Source organism: Sturnira hondurensis, unplaced genomic scaffold (genome assembly GCF_014824575.4).
Source record: "Sturnira hondurensis isolate 20B ecotype Veracruz unplaced genomic scaffold, ASM1482457v3 Scaffold0018877, whole genome shotgun sequence".
Classification (NCBI taxonomy): domain Eukaryota; kingdom Metazoa; phylum Chordata; class Mammalia; order Chiroptera; family Phyllostomidae; genus Sturnira; species Sturnira hondurensis.
The window spans coordinates 2,808,210-2,830,393 of record NW_028091508.1 but is presented as its reverse complement, the minus strand read 5'-3'; the positions used below and the strand labels follow the sequence as shown (position 1 = coordinate 2,830,393).

Sequence of the window (22,184 nt, the reverse complement as noted above, 5' to 3'; positions counted from 1 at the left end):
TCTGGTGCTTAATCCACTGAGCCACACAAGCCAGGGCCCTACACAGACTGTCTATGGATGCTTTCACACTAAGATGGCAGAGGTGATCTGTTGTAATGGAGACTGTACAGTTAGCAAAGCTGGGCCAAAACTCTAGCTGCAGCTGCTTCAGTTCAAAACTGATACTACCCAGGTGGTAAACAAAGCTTTGGAGCAGTAGCTACCACTGCTAGTGTTTTAGATTCCCACAATTTCTCGTCCCTTCCTAGGAGAAGTAAAGAGTCAAACCAAGTCTCTCAACCCAACCAACCTCTGTACTCTTCTGTACTATTCTGGCAAGAGCCATGACACTATATGTTCTCCCCTAAAGAATGTCAGAATAATGACATTAAAAATATTTAATTCAGGCCCTGGCTGGTAGGGCTCAGTGCACTGAGCGCTGACCTGTGAACCAAAGGGTCGCCAAGGCAATTCCCAATCAGAGCACATGCCTGGGTTGCAGACCAGGTCAAGTCTCAAGTAGGGGACATGTGAGAGGCAACCACACATTGATGTTTCTCTTCCTCTCTTTCTTCCTCCCCTCCCCTCTCTCTAAAATAAATAAATAAAATCTTTTAAAATTTTAATTCAGAAAGGCCTCAGTCATCTTATCCAAAGGCACGGGGAGCAGATTTGACTTAAGACATGTTTTGCTTGGTTTTACACAGTGCTTCTAAAAATTTCGAACTAACTGCTAACATTTTAAATAGTGAATTTTCATATAAAAGCCCAGATTTCCAGCTTCTCTTGAAAAGTAAGAAGATACAGAATCACCAGGCCTGCATTTCCTTACCACGATAAAAAAAGCCAAGAAGTCGATGACTTCCTCAAAGGGGGCATGCGGTGCTCTCAGTCTTGACCTAGCCAGGGGGCATTTGAGTTTTCCACTCTCATTTATTCCCACTCCTTTGTTTTACAGGCAAAGAAATGCATTAACACCTGAAGACAGTCTCTGATCCTGTTGTTTCAAAGCTGTCTTCATATTTGTTATCAGTTATTTTTGCCTATAAAGTAAATGTTTGCTTACAGATTAAAATAAAAAGCAGCCAAGGCCTTATGTGGATTATAAGGAGGCACCCAGCTAAGAGATATTTAGGTTTAAAACTTTGGTCTTCCACTTCTTTCCTCTCTATCACCCTGCCTCACCCCAGATTCCTAGAAGGAAATTAGTTATTTCAAAAGAGAAGGTGAAAAATTCTATAAAATACTTAAATAAAAATCACCTAACCAATTGTTTGGTATTACTTAAAAATCTTTCCTGAGACAAGGAGTAAAATTTTGCCAGCAGATCCCTATTAATTTGCCAACAGAAAATAAATAAAATAAAACAAAAAGATTTGTGTGCATGTATGAAATTCTGTAAGGCTTTTTACAGATCTGCGCATATCATCAAAGCTACAATGGGAAATGGGGCAGGGAACAATTTTGAAACAACTAAAATGGTAATACTGCCCTATGAGAGTTAAACTATAAATTCAATCCAGAAGGAATTAAGAGTAGATGTGCTGTGTCCCTAAAGAAGCAAACTGGCTCGCAGGCCATGATATGAGAATAAGGTGACAACAGATACTTCAGTCTAAAGGGGAGGAGAGGGGATTTGCCAGTAAGAAAATCTGGAAACACAGGAAAAGAAATGTCATAAGCAAATGGAAGCTATGCCCAGCCTGGCACTTAGTCCACTAGCCAGCTTATTCCTCTGACTACTGTAACGGCACAAAGGTTTTGTCAATGCCTTCTGACACTAAACAATTTCATAATTCCCTGTAGGCCTCCCACAACCTTTTAAAAGTGTGTGTCTTATTAATATTACATTCTATGTAGGGAAACAACAGATGGGTCAGCGTGAAATAAATATTGAGTTCACATGGTAGCTATAACGTTCACTGTAGATTCTGAGACGTGAGTTTATCGACGTGCAGCAGAGCCACTGGCCACAAGGCTCTATAGCCGGAGCTGATCAATCACGTATCTCCCTCAACAATAAAGGGGGCTGCACTCTAACCCTAAGAAGGTCAAAATTTGTGAGAAGTTTTTTGAAAGTAGACTCTAGACATCTCCTGATGACCCACAACAGCATCACTGGATACAAAAGTACTCTTTGGGAACTTCCAAAGATATTATTCAGATAACAACTTAGTATTGGTTAGCTACCACGAAATATTAGCATACTCTGTATACAGTATGCAAGTGATAATGTTTCAAAACAGAATTATAAGAAGTTGTAGCATCACTACAGTATTCTGCCAAAATCTCTTTATAAACTAATATGCCAATCACCACTAACTTTCCTTAAGTATAATTATTAAACTAGTTGCCAGGCTCAAATCAAAGTTACAACACCTGAACTTGATCATGCAGTGGTAATTCAACACTTGCTTATTTTAAATCTGACTTGCTAGTATTTCTATCTGATTACTAATTCATAACCAATAAAAAGGGTAGCTGTACATTTCAGCTAAAGGTTTTTAGTAAATACACAGTCTTCAAAAACTCAGGATTCATAAGTAAGCTCTAAAGATTCTGACATATATCCTCTCAACTCAGCAAATGTATCTAATATTTAGATTTCTAAAAAATCAGGTTTAAGATTTACCACTCAGTATCAATGTATGTCTTACCAGAAAGAACAGAAATACAAAATGCATCTTCAAAAACTAAGAAAATGAGAAAGCTAAGTAAATGATAAATTATCATCAAAATGGAAGGTTTTGACAGTTTACTTTTTTAGTGGTTTAGTATTTTAAAGATATAAGTATGAAAATAGTAGTGTGAACCCTGAGGAAGAATATGCCTACTAAGAAGGGCTCATGGTGGCTTAACTGAACTCAAACTTAAAAAACAAAAAACAAAAATAAAAAACCAGAGCCTAGCAGCCATTTCTACATACTGGCCTCTCACACAAATTGCACTTCAGGGAGAAGCTTAAATGAATTACCTTCTTCTGCACTGAACTGCCTTCCTGCACTGTGTTTATGCCTGATATCAGAGCCAGCCCTCACAAAGGAGTTCCTGGAATCCTGTTTCAAACAATAGGGCTGAGGCTTCCCTCATTCCATCAGAGCTACACAGCTATATCCTCTTCAGAGAAACTCCACACTGGCCAATCAGGACAGTGCCTTTTGGGCCATCAGACTGTGAGGATTTGGAGTCCTCCTTCCCTTGCAGATAAACCAGTTAGGGAGGAGGAGTGGGGACTTCGGTCTATACAAGCCAGCTCCTCTCTAGTTTGGGGAGCACGCTTTACCTTTCCCCTTAAGACTGAGTTTCTCTTGCTGAGGAAGCAGACTGGCACGGAGTGAAGCAGGGCAGTGTACAGCACAGCATAGCAGACCAGCACGGTGCAAAGTAAACGGGCCTGGAGAGAGCGGAGCTGTCTAGCGGGAGAGGAATTTGGCCCTAGGGCCAAATCACAGTAGCGCTGTTTTCACAGGTGCGGTGTGTCACAGTTGAGCTGTTTTGTGCTTCACTGAAAAAAGTTTCCTTCTTCACCTCACACTAACTGGAGATTCCTGTTGGTGTTCAATCGATGCCAATAACTATTGCTTGGCAGTAGATTATCTGAATACTAAAATTTTTGAAGATTCCTGATTATTTTCATAACCCTACAATCATAGACTATATACTATTTGAGGGTCAAATAAGTCAATTCTACAAAATTGTTCATAAAACAAGACTAAAAATATGTAAAAGTCTTGCAATTAGGAACTATATACAGAACAATGCTCAAAATAGAAATTAAAACACAGCAATATTTAAAATAACATTTAAATACAATTAAAAAGTTAAATAACCTATACAAAACAGTGACAGTAAAAATAGTGGAGAGCTGTCAAACTTGAGCTTAGCATCAAATTCACTTCCTTAAAGTGCCTGAATTACTCTTTGAAATTATTTTTTAAACAAAGAGTAAAATTAAAGGATTGGGCATTTAATAAAGTTATAAAAACTACAACTACCCTGTGAGGGAAAAATATACAAAATAAAAAATATGACTATAGTTAATAAATAAATCCAAAGACAGATGATAATTTTTTCCAAGTTGGGGGATGAGTAAGATATGATTCATTATACCAAACTCTACTTTTATACATGGATAAACATTTCCACAAACAAATTTAAAATATATAATTTAACTCAAGAATCAGTCTTTTAAAACTGTAAATAGGCAAACCTAAAAATTAAGGAGGAAGAGATTAAGAAAGGAATGCAGTTACCACTATAGGAAATGTTATTTTTCAAAATGTATGTGATACTTTACATTAACTACTTTTGGAAATCATAAAGTCAATACTCTGGAAGACACAGATGACCTGAACAGAAGATCCATACCAAAAAGAAATAGGAAAAAGTTAACAAAGAATTACCTAGCAAAGGAACTAGAGTCAGGCAATTTGGTAGCTATTTCAAAACGTGAAATAAAAGATAAATATAGATAAAATCCTATAAACTGTTCCAGAGCATTAAAATGAGAGTTATCCTATCATAAAATAAAGGTAGCATAATACTGACAAACCTGATCAAGAACACACAAGAACTTGCTACAACAAAAGTATAAACTAATCCCACCTATCAACTTATTACTATGTATTATATAACACTGTGTACCATATATTAACATAATGAAAAATAACAACAGTTTTTTCACACCAAGACTAAGTCATGCACAATGCTGAGCACTTAACACACATTACTTACATATTAAGCCTCACAACAGGACCCAGGTACTAGAATATGTTCCTGAAACATTACTTAAGTCAAAATTGTGTAAATAAAAACTAAACCTAATTGGAAGGCAGATATTTCTGTTAACCCATTGAAATGCTTCATTGACAGGTCAAAAGCATGCATGAACAAAACTTACAGTTCACTTTAGACAAAAGGCTTTGAAACTATTACATTTTGCCTGGTTTTTAATTTGGGGGTACTGGCTGAACATCTATAGTCTTGCACTTTTCTCATAAGGTGTGTCTCTCAAGCTTTTTATCCTCCATGATTTGAAAGAGATGAGGGAAATACATTAATGATATAAGAAAAACAGTGTAAGCTGAAATAAAATTGGCAACCGACACGGAGCCCTGGGAGGAACTCAGGCAAACAGGAGAGGAGGGTGTGTGGAATCTTCATGAACCACACACATGGACACAGAGACACACTGTTGATTTGTCAGTATAAGCCAGAAATCTGAACTGTGATAGCAAATTTACCAAGCATCAAGCATTAATTGAATTTAAAAAAGGAAAACTCATAACTTAAAAATCACCATCTAACCTTTACTTTCCTAAGGTTTTCTTGCAGAAAACCTTGCATAAACCAAAAAATATCTACAGATAATAAAGATGTCATCAAAACTAAGTTGCAAAGGAATAAAACTATTAAAGAGTCATTCTGGTACATGGAGAAAGATCTAAAACATCATATCTAAACATAAAAATATACTGAAGTTTTTCTTCAAAAGTTAATAAAGTAACCATTTGCATAGGCAATGTAATAGAAGAAATTGTAGATAAAGAAATAGATGATTTTAGGATGAGAAGAAAATCTTACTTCTATTTGCAAGAAAATATGAAAAGAGAAACAGATCTGATACATAAAAAAATCAAAACTTCTCAATCTTAAACAAACTTAAAAGTAAATACTTAAAAATGATTAAAAAACAAACAAAAAATGATAAAAAACATAATGAAATCCTTAAAACTCAATTAGAAAAATAAGCAAAAAAAGACAAGGCACACAAGAAAAATAAACGTATTGATAAAACAAAGAAAAATCTCACCTAACAGTTGTTGGAGAATCAAATTAAATTTATTGAATTATTAATTAGTTTCCTAAGACTTTCCGAAGACCTCAAACTTTTTAATCTTGCTTAACCAAGCACATGGCCTACTTCTGTGTACTTTCCAGTACCACTTCACTACACTAAAAATCAAAAGCAGTTTCCTAAAAAAAGAAATTACATTCTCTGGAACCTTTTTGCACTTTTCTCTCCACATGGAGTGCTACTCTCCTTATCTCTATAGCTCTTACTATTCCGATAAGCCTAACTCAAAGGTCACTTTCTTATAGGTTTTGCTTCCTCCTACTATTTCTTCCACACCTATCAGCGAATAGTGCACAAAGACCTCTATAATAACTTAGTATACAACATTAAGATTATTTTTGCTTTACATGTTTTCTTAAAAAAGCAACAGCTCACTTAGGATGTTGTGATTCACCTACTGACCAGTTCCTTCATTCTGAGTTTCATTGTAGAAGTGGGAAGACACCAGAGACAAGAAAATTGGGGAGGTGGGCAACTGTCCAGAGCTCTGGGGAGTCTCCCCCATTGGTCAAGATGGCAGCAGGGGGGGAGGTTCTTATACTGAGCACACAGAAAACTAAAAATATCAATGGATAGGGCCCTAGCAAGATAACGGGATAGAGAAAAAGCCTTCCCCACCAGCCTTCCCAGATCAGAAGGCAGGTACAAGCCACACAGAATTCAAAATGGTACAGGGCAGGTTCTGGACCAAAGCAGCCTATCAATATAGCTTAGGGAAAGAAGGTATTAGTTGGGAGGTGGTCCCACCCTAAGCACACGAAGGTTTGGGAAGCTGACTGGTCACATGGAGAAACCACCTGGTCTGTCCCACACTCAAGGAATCAAAAGGAACAAAGGGAAATTCCCTAGGGAACAAAGAGGCTGCTCTTGCTAGTGCCCTGCACCGTGCCTTCCTCTCTTTTCTCCCTGGGCCAGGTGCCAGTGGCCTCTAGGAGGGAGCTCCTCTCTCTCTCTTGCCCACCAGGTTATGCACTGGCTTGTGCACTTGGGTGCTCTTTTGCCTGGGGGCATGTAACTGTGCAGCCCAGCGGCCACGTGGCCATGGCTACGTGGCCTCCACACACAGGTGTCAGTCGGAAGCTTGAAATGGGCAGCAGCCAGGAATAAGCTAAACTACCAAGACGGGAACTAAGGCCACCTAACAGTCGCCGGCGGGGTCCAAAGAACTGTACTTTAAATCGGAGCAGCACCTCCGAACATTGGCTTTTGTCTCGCTCTTGCTGAGGAGATGGGCTTTGAGACAGGAGTCCACCACCCTCCCAGACTGCGCAGCACCCGAATAAAACCTCCTTCTTCTTCCACCAGCACCTGCCCCACTAGTTTGGTTTTCATGGCGGTAGGCAGCTGAACTCCCATTTTTGTTCAGTTATAATATAACACACTAAGAAATAAATTTAACAAAAATGTGCAAGGTCCTAACACTGAAAACTACTTAGAGAAATAAAAGGAGATAAAAGTAAATGGAGAGATATACTGTGTTTATGGGTATGAAGAATTCATATTGTTAATATTTAAATTCTCCCCAAATTGATCTACAGATCCAACTCAATACCAATCATAATCCCATCAAATCTTCTGTAGAATTGTCAAGGCAAACGAAAATATATATAGAAATACAAGGAAATGAGAACAGCCAAAGCAATTATGACAAAGAACAAAATTGGAATTTACACGAACTTAAAGACTTTCTCTAAAGCTTCAGTAATGAAAAGTGTGAAACTAACATAAGAATCAATGGAACACAGGGAGAGCCTAGAGTTAGAAGAGCACTGATACGATGACTTCATTTTAACAACGATGTCAAAGCAATCCAAGATGAATACAAAATGTGTTTTCAACAAATGATGCTGGGTTAACCAGATATAAAAACTGAAAAAATAAATTTAAAAAAGAACACTAACTCACAACATGCAATAAATAAGAAGGTGCAGGAGAATACGTACTTTTACAGCATTTTGGAAGGCAAAGATTTTTATAAAAGTTGCAAAAAACTATATTCATCTAAAAAATTGTAAAAACGTGAGATGGAGAAGTTATCCTTAGCAGAAAAAATGTCCAATAAAAAGGTAGAAAAATAATAAAATTACAAAAATAAACATTTGTAACCCTCAGGGGAAGTTGCTGATTTGGGCAAAGATTTTTAATATATGCTAAAAATTATTAAAAGCTTGTTAAAAAATAGAATCTTTATCTCTCAAAGTATTACCCCTCAGATTACTAAAATTCATTAAGGGATAATATACCTTTTCATTGGTGGGACTTCCAGTCACCACTTAAACCAAGTAATGCAAAAGTATCAACAATACCAAAACAGGCTGACATTGCCTGCTTTCTGATGTAATGCAGTGAGAAGTATATAATATCAATTATCAAGGGCATATTATGATATACTTTTACCAAATAATGTTTAATTTGAATTTAGTCATAAAGAAATAATCAGACAAACACTACATGTGGTGCATTCTACCAGACAGTTATCATGGGCTGTTAAGAGATATCAAGAGTGAAAACCAAACAAAAACCAAAAAAGGAAAAGTGTGATGGATACTCTTCCAACTTAAAAGAGCATAAAGAGGCACAAGCATCAACTACAATGCAAAAACCAAAACTGACTCTTGAATTTAAAAAAAGTAAAGAGAGAGAGAAACAGCTACAAAAGACAAGTGAAGAGCTGATTATGAGTTAGAATCCTAGTTATGTAGGTGAATGCCTTTATTCTTAGGAGGTGAATGCTGGAGAACTCAGTGGTCAGTGCCGTGAAGCACAGAAGCTCACTGGAATGGAGTCGTTCACTCGGTCCAACCATCCATTCATCCACCCATCCAGTACACATAAACACTTGTACACAATGAATATACTCAAACACAATGCGTATATAGTACTGATGATGGAGAAAACAAAATGGAATAAAGATTGTTAAAGCAAGTCCCACAAAGCGGAGTCAGGAGGCTATGGAAGGAAGTGGGGCCTGTGCACACCTTGTGCCTCAGTTCCTAGAGCTGCTATGAAGTTGTTAAGCCTGTTGCTGAACGCAGCGCCCTGCTAAACCATAAACATCCTTGAACAACTGCTACATGGACATATATGGAATTCATTTTCTTTCTTGTAGTTTTCACCTCCCTTGTTTGCATATTAGAACTAACCAATCCCTGTTAACCTAGCAAGCAGCCCCTCCTTTGCCAAAGAATTACATTGTGTGGATTTTGCCTTTATAAACCCTTTCTGTGCTCTGTCAAGAGAACATATTGGGTTGCTGAATCTGCATCTCCAGGACTGCAATCCTTTTGCTCAAATAAATGCCTTTGTTCTTTATTACAGCTCAAACCTCTTATTTGATAAACAGTATGCATATGCATTGTAGTATAGGTTTTCATTGTAAAAAATCATTAACTGTGCTCTGAGTATAAGCTTATAAAAGCACAGACTAAAGAACCAGAATTACCTAGAAAATCTCTTAAATAATACTATAAAATAGAATTGACATGGATTTGGTACACATCTTTGTATAATAATGCTTCTGCTCACAACAGCTTGGGATGCCACAATAGATTAAAAGGAAAAACCATGTAACATTTCTGGGTATCCAAATCACTCTGCCTTTTATATAGCTATTAAATCACCTAGACACAAATGAAGATTTGAGTGTGTAAGTTAAAAGCTTCTAAAGTGCTGTGACTGCAGACAGGGGTCATTAGGTTTGAATCTTCAGCCAATGTCAGGTTCCGAAGAAGGTCTTTTCGTTAGTGTTTTAGGCTTAAATGAAACAGTGGAGTGTACACGGTGCACCAGTCTAGGGTCTAGTTTCCTCAGTTCTTTACTGAAAATGTGTAGCTACCACTTTAAGTATTTAAAAGCCAAAAGTGTCCTTCATTTGTTCCATACATTAGGACCCTTAGGGAAACTGGTTTTTTACAAAGCACCACCCACTGCCCAGGCCAGTAAGGCTCAGCTGGCTGGAGTGTCATCGCGTAAACCAGCAGGTTCAATTCCCGTTCAGGGCACAGGCCTCGGGTTGCTGTTACGTCCCCTATCAGCACTTGTACTGGAGGCAACCGATGGCTGTTTCTCTCACTGATGTTTCTCTCTCCCTGCCTCTCTCTCCTTTCCCCTTTCTCTAAAATAGTAAGCAAGGCATCACCCATCAAGGCTCAGGAACACCTTGTGCTGTTTTAGTCAACTCATCTACTACACTGGTACCACCTCCATTGCACTAGCATTTCCCTCTGTTCTTTCTCTTGCTTTTCTTTAAGAATTTAAAAGTACAACTACATAATAATATCTGTATATATTATTTCTAACAGCTTTACTCCAAATATCTATTTTCTATATCAAACATTTTCTAGTGCTGTTTGCATTTGTTTGGGATGTAATGAAAGCTTTTATTCCATCCCCACAAATTTGCTCAGTCTCATGTTGCTATGCATTCTGCCCTCCTCCTCCCACATATTAAAGGCTCCCCATTAAAGATCTATGTCATTTCTTAAGTCCTGTCTCATCCACTAATTTCTATTAACATCAGCAGATAAAAGTAATTGTGTGCCCATAATTTAACCTTTTGACAACCTGCTTCAAGATTCTTATTTACTTAGACATTATTATGACCTGGAAAAACTAAAGCAGAAAACAAGTATGTTGTGCTATCTAAGTCACTCCTCTAACAGACACTAATTTATCTCCCAAGCTCAAGCCTGTTCCTATAGCAACTTAATTTCTAAGTGACCAGTTTCTATAGCAGTATTTAAAATGTTAATGAACTTTTATTTGACATACAACATAGAAATATTAAGCTTTAAAGACAGTTGAATAAATGCACGCCAATGTTTTTGTAGTTTATGAAACAAACTAAAACATATTGACAAACTGAGTCCAGATGTATACCACAAGATGTAAGAACTGCACTGGATAATTTTTGAAATTTCAAAGTTTGCAAAGGATATACTACATCTACTTTATTTACTCTGCAAATATGTTCTGAGCACCAAAAAATATGTCAGGTCTTCCTCTGAGCAGTGGAGAACGTAGCAATAAATAAACTAAAAAACATTCCCTACCCTCACAGAACTTACCTTCTAGAGTAAGGGGACAGGATAAATAAAGGAGCATTGTAATCTTAAACTGAGTGGTCAGGATGACCCCAGTGAGAAGATGGAGCAAAGACTATCAGGAGATAAGGGAGAAATGCCAGGTAGGCACAAGGAGAAACACCACCAAAAGTAGAGGAAAGGGTAAGAGCAAAGCCCTGAAGAGAAGCAGAGTTGGCCATACAAAACTTCATCCAGGGCGTCAGCTCTGCTGGAACTAAGTGACAAGTAGTAGCTGACAATAACAGGGAAGGCAGCAAGAGGCAGGGACTTTATACTCCATGATAAAGTCTCTAATGAGATGGGAAGTCATTGGAACATTTTCACTAGAGATAAACATGACCTAGCTAAGGCTTTTAGAGACTCTCCAGCTAAGAACCAAAGCAGCAGCAAGCCAAGTTAGGACACTATGCAATAATTCAAGAAGAGAAATGACATATTGACTTAGTAGACTTGGGTGGTGGCAGTGCAGGTAGTGAGAACTGATTGGTTCTAAATAAAGTGCCCATAGCACTTGGGGGTAGAATGGGCATGGGGTGTGGGATAACGGAGGGGCTGAAGGGAACTGCCAGATTTACAGCCTGAAGAAATGGAAGGATGGGATTATTTACTGAAATGGGAAAGACAGAGGAAGGGCAACTTGGAAAAAGAGTATCAGTTTAGTTTGGAAATATGAAGCATGTGATGTTTATCAATATTCAAATGCAGATAAAGTAAGTGGTTGAATATAAACCAGGAGTTTAGAGGTCTGAGCTAGAGATAGAAATTTGAGAGTCAACAGCATATAGAAGTCAAAATCTGAGCTATGACAGAAATTTGAAGGTTCTCCCTTCTCTATAAAAGGGGGGGAAGAAAATGCATTTACTTGTAGAACAAAAATAATCATGAGGTGGGCCCTCCTTAAGTCCACTATTTTATTAAATAATAAGCAATGAACACCTACAAAATGGAAAACTCAAACAGCATATTCAAGAGGATTCAAGAGGTAATGCAAGAGTTCCCCTGCTCTCAGCAGGACGTCCACCTAGTGGAGGAGAGAAATAGTCCCCGGGAATAGCTGAAGAGACGGGAAAGAAATCAAGAGTATACTCTTGACAATAACTATACCACTTGGATGCTGTTGGTCCAGGGGAAGATGAGACAGCTGGATAGAAGAAGGACATATGACAATGTGTATTTGTTCTTCCACGAATCACGGGCTGGCAAAATGGCAGCGTGCCATGGACTGACAAGTCTTTTTGGGTGGTTTATGTTTTTAACTCACCGCCCCTGCAGGGGTCAATAATTTGGTAGTCAGTCATGTCACCAGCCAGCACTATCAGATGGCTGGCATGTTATAGCTATATTCAAAAAAATCTCTCTCAAGATGGGTAGGGGAAAACAAGAATATTCTTTTGTTTGTTTCTCATCTTGTTCCGAAGCTGCTGTCAGGTGGCCCAGAATAAATGGGAACACAGGGTTACTATGCTATCTTCCTCCAGCTTCTAGTCTCTCTCTCCAATCTCTGATTCTCTTCCTAGATCTCTTCTGGTGCTCAATTGATTTTACAGCTTTTTTCTCTTTCTTAGCTTCAGCTCCAACTTGTACACTCCTATATTTTCTCCACAGCTAACAAAGTTATTCCCACAAGTGTAAAACACAGCTGATTTTTTTGGTTGCTGACTATCCATCATTTTCCAAAACTTCTTCCTGTTCCTGAAGAGCAAAATCTACTCTTAGGTTTTCTTTAAAAAAATTTTGCAATAGATCACTTACAAAATACGTGATGGTTATTATTCCCAATTTTGACCTCATTAACACTGTCACCCACCAGATGATAATTGCTGAGGAATCATGTTGCTTCTCGGTGCACATATTCTCATGAATATTTAAAGTTTCCTCTTAGAGATGTGTTGCCAGCTTTAGCTGTGATCGAGTCAACAATCACATTACTATCTAAACAGATGAAGGTCCCTCAACTAAGGAACTCGAAACACTTTCTAATGCACACTTGGACATCTCTTTACCATGTAACACCACTTCTTCAGTACTTACTACCGAAGCAATTTTCTACAAGCAATTTTCAAACAAATACTCCCAATTCTAAGGACAGAACTAGTGATTAATATCTCAAGGCAGTGAGCTCACCGCTCTCCAGGAAGAGGAAGGAATACAAGTATACCTTCCTAAGAGGAAGGCTAAAAGTAGACACTTCTTTTAGTAACTACTTCCTTCATCTGAAAGACTAGAATTAAGACTGTGTTCATCCCACATTCTTCACAGCCTCCCCAGACCTGTTTTCTCTATACAGAGTAAACAGAAGCTAAATACCAAGTAGCCAACTGATAAGTAGACAGCAAAGCCAAGGCAACTGACTATTCAGAGCCAAACTGGGTTTCCTTTCATTGGACAACAAGAGTTCTTCTCTGGAGAGAGAAGGGATCCTGCAAGTGTCACTCTAGTTGGCAGAGCATCTTCTCCTCACTGCTCCTGCAGGGGCTCTATAGTTGGTAGAAGTGGTACACCAACAGCGATGTGAGGTTAAACATAACGTCCCCTGCCCCTGGAGTTTTCTGAGGCCAACTTCCTATTTCACAAACTAGAGGGAGTCAATAAAAGGGAAAGCTATTCACACCTTTTCCCAGGAATATCTACAGGCAGAAGTTACCTATATTTTCTCCTATACTTTGATATGCCAGGATGATAGAGTTCATAAAAAAAATACTAATCTCTACCATGAATGAAGGTTTGAGATCTAAAGTTTGGTGAATGTGACAAATAAGGAAATCTTAAAATCTTGACACCTAGATTTAAAAAATATTGTACCCTTGTCTTTTTTCATCAGACTTCTTAGGCAGACACACAAGAAACCAAATCCTCAATAGATCAGCATCGGATGACTTTATCAACCATGCTTCAAAAAATAAAATCACATAAACATAAGATTCACTGCAACTACAGGCTAATATAACCAGGAAACAAATTATGGATTATAGCCTAATGAGAAAGGGCTCGGAGCACATGTTACAGAGGCAGAAAATATCACAAAAGTAGTAGGATCTCTTTAAGATCACAAAGTTCTCAATGAAGGTTTGAAACTAGCTCTTCTCACAAGAAAATTTGCTTTCAAATTATTTAACAAGAGATAAGCAATGACAAAATTAAAAAGGAAATGATAAATGACTTAAAATACAGATACTGATATATAACATATACACTACCTATAAATAGTTCAAAACTGTTAAGAAAAATGAACTAATAATAACTAATTAAGATCTTATTTACAGCTTTTATCATTAAAACAATGTTAAAGTTGATTCTGCTGCTGACTCCATCTTCCAAACATGTCAAACCTGTGACTACATCACTTCCCCTAATATCTCTCATTGGTCTTTTCCATGGTTTTTCCAATCATCACCCATGCACATTAATCCAATGATGCTGTCTCACTCATCTCCAAACCACTCTCCACACTGGTATCATGCTACTTGTTCTATGATGGAAACCTGAACGAATCACTCATCCCTCTACTGAAAACTCCCCTCCCTGCACACCCAGTGCTCTAGCTGTACTAACCTGTTTCTAGTTCCCTTGTATCTCCATCCCCGGAGGTTTCGCCATCCGTGCTTCTGCCCTAATACTGCCTCTGCCTGGAGTGCCTTCTCCTCCAACCACTAACCAATGAACAGGAAAAATAAGCTTGCCTACTCACTGTTCAAGGAAGTTTACGTATCACTTCCTCAACGAAACCTCTGATCCCAATGGTACAATACAGCGATTTTCAGTTAGTGCACCACAATTTTTAAAACATGCAACATCTGACTAGTTAGTCAGGGGCACTGGCCTCTTTTCCCTTAGATTATCAAATTCAAACAAAAACATGATAGCAACCAATACAACAACAGCTGCAGTGTGAACAAATACATATTAGACCTATTTTTGTCACATCAGTAAAAAAACATACTTTTTGGTGTGCTGCGGAATTTTAGTAATTAGTTTATGTGTGACATTAAATGAAAAAAGGTTGAAAATCACTGATATACATTCCATATATCTAACAACACCTATAATCTTTCATCTATACCTCACATACTTTTATACATCTTTTTCTCACCAGTACATCAAATGTTTCTAGAAGACAGTTCTGTATCCTTGGCACCTAGGGAAACACCTGGCCATGTGTTTGTTAGGTATTCAATTTGTTTGTAAAATTCACGAATTACCATTGTATAAATGTACACAAATAGCACTGTATAAATGTATGGATTTTGGGTACTTAGTGACTCAAGTTAGGCAGGTTTACACATGTCTGGAGTTTCATCATATTATATAAACCAAGAATATTTAATCTCTCATTACTACAAATGACAATAGAAGTAATAAAAATTCCCAACCTCCCTAAGTTAATTAATTTGGTCATACTTTTTTCTAACATATAACGAATGCTATTTAGTGTTATTTACTCTGATGTCACACTGTATAAACTCATACAAATATATGGAAAAAGAGACAGAAACCTCTGAGTGGGGAACCCACCCAAATGAATGCAGATATGCATTAAGCATCTAGCACAAGTAAAACACTGTGCTAGCAGCCGTACACAGGACAGGAGACCCTGTCTGTCCTCAAATAGAATCCAGTTTTAAAGGAGGTAAAATGATCATGCAATTACAAATCAAAGCCCAAGATAATTACAACACACAGAAGATTGAACTTTAGGTCATGTGACCAGAAGAGGCTTGCCGAAGAGAAAATGTATGACTTTGAACGCTATGAGAGGGTAATGTATTGAAAGGAAGAGGTAGGCTGGAGTAAACAGAAAACAGGAGCAGGAGCATGTCCTGGAGCAGCGAGCCACCGACAGGCGGGCAGAGACTGCACAGGAGGGAGGCTCAGGAAGTGCAGCTGGACAGAAGTGTGTGGACAGATTTCAAGGGCCATGGAAAGTCAGCATGTGAACACGAGCTCATTTTTCACAGCAAAACTAGGGGGATGATGACACACAGGCTCAACTAAAGAGGCCACGGTTCTGAGGACGAGGGAAAACACTTCAAAGGCCATCGGGAGTCCTTCTGCTCCTGAAATGGAGGCAAAGAGCCTGGTCATTCAAAGAGAGTTAAACCCAGACTCAGCTATCTACTGGGTGTCAACAAAGTGAAGTATGGTTGTAGTTCATTTCTCCAGGATACAGCCACTGGATTCCAGAATTCATGTTTTCTCAATGTTCTATGAAGTATTTATATTAACATCTGGACAAGTAGAGGTCATGAAATAGCAATGATGTTGAGAAAGGATCTAAGGGTCCGGAACTTTCAGGCTGAGTCTGCACCGGGCAGCAGAGCACTGAAAGTTTGCTGGGGTGTCTAACCTGTGACCCACGGGCCGCATGCAGCCCAGGATGGCTATGAATGCGGCCCAAAACAGTATCGTAAATTTACTTAAAACATTGTGAAATTTTTTTGTGATTACATGCCGCAGTGTATTTACTATGTGGCCCAAGACAATCCTTCTTCTTCCAGGGCGGCCCAGGGACACCAAAAGGTCGGGCACCCCTGCTAAAGAGTGGTGGGTGGCCAACTTTAATTCTCACATTCTTCTGGCTTAAAAGAAAGCACATCTAGTCTAGAAGCCCCATCTATCCTCATTTCCAGAGCTTTCAAAGAAGGGAAACTTTTGCCTTCCACACAGAATAAAATGAATGTGCACTTCTCTATAATGTTACATTGCTGTGAAGTTTACACAGAGATAACTGAAAACTGATGGCCCAGAGTCAAATGTTCTCCGTATACAGGCTTAAATTATGTTTTTAAAACATCAAATTATTTGCCTACATTAAAAGATGAGAATTTTTCACACAAATAAAATCCAGATTTCTAGAAACATGTAATTCTGGCAATACTTCCCAATTTGCCACCCAGCCACCTCACCTATAGTCTTGTGTGGTACCTGTTGACATTTGTTTTGTTCCCTGTTTACATACATGGGTCTTTGGATCCCTAACAGTTGGTGTCCAGTCTGAGCTAGTTGCGCTTAGGATAGGATTCAGAAAGAACACTGCCTAGTTTCACATTACTGCTTAGTAGTTGTGTAACCTTAGACAAGTCACTTAACTTCTCTATGCCTCAGCTTCTCCTTTTATAAAATGAAGACAATAATAATACAACTAACCTCAGAGGGTTGTTGGGAAGAATAAATTAGTTTAGGTAAAACAGGGGTTCTCAAGGCATCGGGGGATGGGGAGACATTTTTGGCTGTCACAATTTGGGGAAGTGCCACTGACACCTAGTGGGTAGAAGAAGCCAAGGATGCTGTCAAACATCCTATAATGCACAGGACAGCCCCCACAACAAACAAGTATCCAGCCCAAAATGTCAATAGCACTGACGATGAGGAATCTGGACAGGAAAGCATTTAGAACCTGGCACAGAGCAAGCTCTCGGTGTTAGTTACTATCAATAATGACAAGTCCTGGCCGGTGTTTCTACCTCAGCTGAAGAAACATGGAATAGCTCAAGAGCTCTTTGTGTTACCTTTGATGAATTTAACTACCATACAAATAGGGAATTTAACTACCTTTGTGTTACCTTTGATGAATTTAACTACCATACAAACGTACTTAAAATTCTCTGGTTCTGCATCATTAATTCAAAAAGCAAGTGATTAATTAGAGAAATATGAGAATATATTTTCCTGCAACAAAAAGCAGACAAGAATATACTTTGGCAAGCAACAATGCACAATATTTGAAAAGTATAATGTTCTGGAAAATACAGGACACAAAAACCTGGATTACCACAACTTATAAGACACTAGGCCAAATTCATCCAAACTCCAAGTTTAATACACTGAGGATACCCACCAGTCCCAAGACAGGTTTCTGGAAAACTTTCACAAAAGGGGAAGGAGAAGCAAGTGTATTATATTAAAGAGCCCACCAAACCTGATACTACACCAACGCCTGCCCCACTGAACAGCTCAGTCGGGGTCCAAGGTTAGAGGTCCTGTTTTGCTCTTGAGTCAGCACAAGAGGTATCTGCCAGACCCAGGTCAACTCACGAGAAAAGCAAGCAAAACAGTCCAGAAACAACTGAGTTGTGCTGATACACTTGGGAGAGGCTTTCAGGACATCGGAACCAACAATGGCCTGCACACGCTCCTGCTGCTGTGAACCTGGGGTACTGCCCAGGGTTCTTAGCCCAACATTAGTCAGGGGCCCCTGACTAATCTCTTGGGGCTTTGGTTTTCATATTTTTTAATATTAAAATGTGGAACGGCTGTTATCCATAAACACATAGAACACTGATTTCTATTTGCGATAATCTCTCTTCAGCACTTATAGCCCTAAGATTTGAGTTCCCCTCAAAGGACACCTTGGGAACTGTAAAGTTTACACACTTACCTGAAACAAGAAAAAAGTTCTGTTTTCTTGAAGCCAAGAAAAGCATGCCACTGATTCTCTCAAACATGAGACAGTAAAAATACAAATAAAACTAAAGGGCTCTACAAAAATCTACAATCCACAAAAAACGATGCATGCATAACATGAATTAAGTCTCTTTCAAATAGAATTAAGTCTCATCAAGTAGATGCTCAAGCTAACATGTATTTGAACAGCCATGTGTACAACACAAATTGTTACATCTCTTTTAAGCTCAAGCCAAAACTTACTTAAACACCCATGAATAAAATAGTGCATTACTAAAGATTTCAAGATTGGTAACATGCATCACAGAGAAAGACTCCCCAAAGCGCTGTGGAAGGGTAGGCTTCCATTAGAGTCACAGGAAATATCTCATCAAGAGTGTAGCACAGATGGATTCAGAGGGAGACGTAAAGCTTTGATTGGCTGGATTTGTCCATCTAGAAATCATTCCAGGCTGCAAGCAGAGTACAAGCAATGGCACTGAAGCTGGAAAGGCCATGAGTCCAGTTTGGAGTGCTGGGTTCATGGTGGAAGGGGGGCATTATGATTTGAGGCCAAATCAAAACAGCCTGGATCATCAGAATGTGGATTCAGCTGCATGACTGATCTTAAAGGTCAGAGACACTAGGTCAAAATGTATAGCAGAGGCTAAAGATCAAAGGCTCTCTTTTGCCTAAATTTAAGTATCTTCCAACATTTAAGCAAGAAGGTGCTAATTCCATTAGCATAAGGCTGTAAGCATAAGGCTGAAGCTTAGAAAGCAGTAACAGCTTTAAAATACCTTTCAAAGATATGAGAAATAAAACTTAAATTTTAAAGTTATTTTAAAACCCATCTTCTCCTAACAGAAACCAAAGCTTCATCCAGAAAGTGTATACTTGTTTAGTGCTTAGAAAAGAGAAGAGAAATAAAACAAAGGATTTTTTAGCCCCCAAAGCAGCACTGTTTAATCTTTTAAAAATTACCTTGCATAAGTTTTCATAGTTGAATGCTACAGTTTTATATTTATAGAAATCCCCTGGGATGAAACTTTCAAAAAACACTATAGGCTGAGAATCAGCAGAGAGTTTGATGTCAGTTAGTTACATTTTGAAAATCAGTGAACATCTATGAGTCTCCACAGCCCCAGCTTTCAGCTAAGAGTACTGAATCATCATCTTCAAATGCCATTTCATAGAATATTATTTGAAATAATAGAGATTTGTAACTGCTGTTATACATCCAGGGAAGCAATGGAGCAGCACTGATTTAGCTTTGGGGGCGGGCTAATTGGAGTGTTCAACTCTAGGCTCCCTCAGTACTATAGCTGGTGGCTTTAAGTGTAGGTTTCCTTTTCCATAAGAAGGGCTAATATTGACCTCTGCAATACGTTGGAAGGATTAAAGTGTATATAATGCACCTGGCACACCGCAGGCACTAAATAAAGGCAGACATTAAGTCTCTGGTCAGAAATAAAATAGAAAATGGTTGTCTATGTCACAATGCAGTTTCCTAGAATTCAGCCTGGAGAAGAGAAGGAACTGGAATTAACTCCCAGTCCTTTACAAAAGGCAAGCACATAAAAACGATCCTAGAGAGGACGCATGGTTGGAAGTACGAAGGGTAAAACCAGGAAGTTGAAGATAAACAGAGGCTTAGAGTCCTGCACATAATAACAATGAACAAGGAAGAAACATGGGACACTGTACTTGAAGAAAGAAGACCTTTTTTCATTAAGAAAGAAGACCTCTGATGAAAAAAACTGTAATAAATTATTGCAATAATTTCATAACCAAAATAAAGCAGGGAGCTGGTTAGAGTCCATGAGTGTCACTAAAGAATAAAAAAAGGGCTTTGGCAGTACCCAAATCCTACTTCCTTTGCCTGTTTACAATTCTTACATGGGGTTCAAATGATCCCACTCCAGCTCACCTGGAGTGTCATCTCCTACCACTGTTCCCCAACTCTACTCTCCCCTAGGTTTCCTCCACTCCAGTCACATGGCTTTTCTCCTATCCCTGGAACGTGCCAAGCGCATTTTTCCTTGAGCTTTTTTGCACATCTGCCCCAAAACTTCCAACGCATCTTCCCATAGCCAACTCATTCTAAATATTCAGGTCTCACTCAAACTGTCACATCTTCAAGGCAGTCTTCATTGACCACCATTCCTAAATTTCTCCCCACCTTCCAGTCACTCTCTCGTCTCTTACCTGTAATATTTTCCCTAGCACTGATCATTATCTAAAGTTGTCAGAGGCAGAAACCTTATCTGAATTTTTCAGCATTCAGTGCCCAACAGCTGTAACAAAGTGTAGCATAAATGATGCAATCGCCAGATAAATTTTCCAAAGGATGAATTCAAATGATAATAATTACCATACTTGTGCAAAGTCCAGCAACAGACTTAGTTTCATTTTAATGCAGTTTTATGCAATAAGTCTTTAAAGGTCAAAGTTTGAGAAAGCAAGATTTAGAATGAATTCTTCAAAATAATAGAAAATATATTGGTATGTATATATTATACAACACATTTTTACTTTATGAAAAAAGCAGTACTATAAGTTGTTTTGTGAGATCCTGTCTCTAGAAAAAGAGAGTGTATTAGTAGATGGTATGAGCATGGCAATTTATCTTTCAGAAGCTTCTGAACAAAGAGTTCTGAGCTAAACAAACTGAACTAATTCTGTGCATTTGAGAGGTTAAACCTGTTACTTTGTTACCTTGCTAAATTTATACAAACTATTACTGAGTGAAGTGATGAATTCAGTGATTCCATCTGTGAAATAAAGACAAATGACATGGTGAACAATTGACACAGCGAAGAAATGGTAAGTAAAGTTCTCAATGTTAACCCATGTATTAGCGAAAGAGAGAAAAAAATTCCCTTTCTAATTCTAAACCAAAGTAAGCATGCTACTGAGATTTCAAAATATGGCCAGGTGGCCCCTGAATGGGCAAAGCAGTTAACTAAAACCATAGCCAGCATATTCATGACTTGTACTTTAATTTATAAATTTTGGTTTGTTTTGAACACAGCTTTATTGATGAATAAAAGATGCTGGTTACAATTGTCTGTATTACCCAGGCATCATCTGAGTCACCATTCTGGGTCTCTCTGGAAGGCCCTGGGTGCCAGCATGAAGCTGGACCCCACTCAGCACTCCTCAGGGTGTCCAGCTTGCAAGAACAGAGACTTTGCTCCTGCAAACATCCCCTGAATACCAGCCCAAGATCTGAGTGAAAATGGGCTACGTAAGCATTTGCTACTTCACTGTTGTATATCTTTTATAAACAAAGCCTTGCCTAACCCATCCTCCTCCTCTACGGAGGACGCCGCAGGGCGCAGAAAACAGAACCCGAAGCTCGGGCTCTGGCCTCGGTTGACCGATCTCCAGTGAGGCCCGGGAAGTAAGTCATCTGACCCCGGGTGACTGACTCAGTTTTCCAATCTGTCAAATAGGACGGCGAGACACCCAGCCTACCTCATCGGGTGGATGTGAGCCGGCCGCCCCAGGATGGCCGGGGAGCAGCAACTCCGTGGTTGCGCCCGGGAGGAGCCTTGCGAGTGGAGGGGCCGGAGCGGGCTCGGCGGGGCGGGACCTGAGACCCAGCCCAGCAGGTGACACTTAGCCCTTTGCCCCCAGCCAGATGCCAGCCAACCCGGACCTCCTCGACTACCCGGTCCTTCACGTCATCACGCTGACGTAGACGCATTGAGGCCGCATTTTGCTCTGGGCCACCTAAGACCCGGCTGGGGCCTACCTAGGAGACTCACTGATTGGTGAGGGTATATGTCAATCATCCACTGCCCAGTAAGCAAAGTGGTAAAGCAAGAGGGGGAGGGCTGACCTGCCCTTTGGAGAGGGTGGGAATTTGGAATTTGAGT

The 22,184-nt window shown here is 39.1% G+C and overlaps 1 protein-coding gene across 1 annotated transcript in view; it reads right to left on the bottom strand.

Moving 5' to 3' along the window:
• The window catches only part of STARD3NL (STARD3 N-terminal like), a 40,636-nt gene extending 18,653 nt beyond the window's left edge, over nucleotides 1-21,983 (bottom strand). The window contains exon 1 of the mRNA XM_037070660.1: nucleotides 21,781-21,983. The gene's annotated coding sequence lies outside the window, so the exon portion shown is untranslated. The remainder of the gene's footprint in view (nucleotides 1-21,780) is intronic.
• Between the last annotated feature and the right edge of the window lie 201 nt (nucleotides 21,984-22,184).